Consider the following 2,739-nt stretch of genomic DNA (forward strand, 5'->3'; position numbering starts at 1 on the left):
GAGAGAGAAATACAGATACAGGCAGAGAGAGATAGACAGAGATATGGGGGTGGGGGAGAAAGAGAGAGACACACACAGAGGGAGGGAGAGAAAGCGAGATAGAGAGAGAGAGAGAGAGAGAGAGAGACACACACCCACACAAAGATAGAGAGAGAGAGCGAGAGAGTAAGCACAGATGGACAGAAAGCAAACAGAGATGGGGGAGAGTGGGAAGGTGGGGAGGAAGAAACAGAGGGAAGATGCAGAAGAGGAAAGGATACAAACAAATTAGGAGCAAAGAAGGAATGAGAGTGAAAAAAGTCATGAGGGGAGAAAATGAGAACAAATGACCTGACATTAGATATACAGGATCCATTATTCTGCATGATGTAGAGTTTGCTGTATTTAAATTCATTATGTTCTCCACGCTGACTCGTATACTCCATATGATATGAAATGTCTGATATTCTCTAATAATTTACATCGGGGAAGAACAGCATCCTTTTAACTTTGCATCTTTCAAACCCGGGGACTCGATGGGAAACGGATGTTTCCAAAACCAGGGATTTACCAGGATGGCTGCATAATTTCACAGTGAGACAGTCTACCCCTCTCTTCTTCCGACCAAAGTGGATAACTTCAAACTTTCCCACCTTGTATTGCGTCTGCTACTTCTCCGCCCACTCTCCCCCCGGCCTGCCCAAGTCCTTCGGCAGCCTCCCCGCTTCCTCAACACGATCTGTCCCTCCGCCCATCTTTGTGTCACCTGCCAGCTCAGCAACAACGCCCTCAGTTCATTTGCCCAAATTTTAATGTGTCACGTGACCTCCGACCTCTGCGGGATTCCACGAAGTCACTGGCTGCCATCTTGAAAGAGACCCGTTTACCCACAGTCCCTTGCCTTCTGCCAATCCTTTTTCCAAGCCAGTATCTTGCCCCGAACGCAACGGGCGCTAGTTTGATTTAGCAGCGCCTCGTCAAAGACCTTCCGGAAATCCGAATCTCCTTTGTCGACCTTGCCCGCCACCTCCTCAAAGAATTCCAACAGATTTCCCACACATGACCTCGCCTTGACCAACCTGTGCTGACTCAGCCCTGTTTTACCACGCACTTCCAATTACTCTGCAATCCCCTCCTTCGTAGCAAACCTGACCAGTAACTGGTGACAGTTTCCTGTCTTCTACCTTCCTCCCTTCTTTATTAGGGGCTGCATGAGCTATCCCTTCAGTCCTGAAAGACCACCACCAATCAGGTACCTCCTTCAGATGTTCCCACAGGCTGCTGGCGTCTCCCAATGTGAAAACGGATGCAACGTACCTGTTCATCTCATCCACCATTTCATTGTTCCCACAGCTCCTTCTCCGGTCTCAGTTCCCAGTGGTCCAATCTGCACTCACCCTTACCTTTTAGATATTGAAAAAAAAACCCCACTTGCCAGCAAGCTCACCCTCATCTCTCCCTTACTGCCCTTGTGGTGATCCTCTGCTGGGTTTTAAAGGCTTGCCAATCCTCTGGCTTCCCACTAAGCTTCACCACGTTTTCTTGTTTATTTTGCTGGCCCTGCCTTCCCTCGTCAGCCACAGTTACCTCGTCCTCCCCTGAGTTTGTTCCTACTTCCCTGGGATGAATTCCCTGCTGTATCTCCCGAACTATCCCCAGAAACCTCCTGCCAATGCTGTTCCACTGCCGTTCCTCTTCCTATCAACCCTGGCCAGCTCCTCCCTCATGTCCCTGTCCTTCCCTTCCCTCAGTGGGAACGCCGTTCCATCTGATCCCAGCCCCTCCCTCTCTAATCCAGGGCGAGTTCCGGCACGTTGGGGATAGTGTCCCCCGAGGGGGGCGTTCCTTCACCCTCACCTCCCTCGTCAAGCCCACTTCATTGCACATCACCGAATCCAGAATGTCCCTGTTCCCGAGCAGGCTCCACCACAAGCTGCTCCGAAAGTTACCCATCTTGTGGACAGTGCACTTCTCGAGATCGGCGACCAACCGGATTTTCCCAGCCCCCCTGTGATAAGTGGAATAGAGCCTTTCCGACACAGTCTTTCCAGCTCCTGATTTATCTTCTGCCCCAGAGCCTGGCACCTGCTCGGAGACCTGTAACAGCTCCCATCAGGCTAATTCTTCCTTTATGGTTCCTCAACTCCACGCACAATTAAGCCATGCCGTCCGACTCTCTATCGCTTCTTGCTCGCGATATAATCATATTGCTTACTAACAAGATCAACCCTGCACGCTCTGGCCATTTGCCTATCCTAAGAGGACGTGTATCCGTGGATATTTACTTCCCAACCCTGATTCCATTGCAGCCAATGTCCTGTGATACCCACAACGTCATACCAGCCAATTGGAATCTGTGCCACAAGCTCATTTACCTTCTATCCTAACTGCGTGGGTTTAATTACAAAACCCTCACTCCTGTGCTGACTGGACACATTCTCATAATTGTCCCTGACCTGCAGGACTTGAAGTTAGAATCCTGACTCCTTCCATACTCTCTGCCCGCCAGAAACTCTCACACAGGGACTCCTATGCTCTGTAATATACACAGGGACTGCTATTCTCTCTAATACACACAGGGACTGCTATTCTCTGTAACACACACAGGGACTGCTATTCTCTCTAATACACACAGGGACTCCTATTCTCTATAATACTCACAGGGACTGCAATTCTCTATAATATACACAGGGAGTGCTATTCTCTATAATACACACAGGGACTGCTCTTCTCTATAATACACACAGGGACTGCAATTCT

This window comes from Chiloscyllium plagiosum, unplaced genomic scaffold, assembly GCF_004010195.1.
Source record: "Chiloscyllium plagiosum isolate BGI_BamShark_2017 unplaced genomic scaffold, ASM401019v2 scaf_14743, whole genome shotgun sequence".
In the NCBI taxonomy this organism is placed as follows: Eukaryota; Metazoa; Chordata; class Chondrichthyes; order Orectolobiformes; family Hemiscylliidae; genus Chiloscyllium; species Chiloscyllium plagiosum.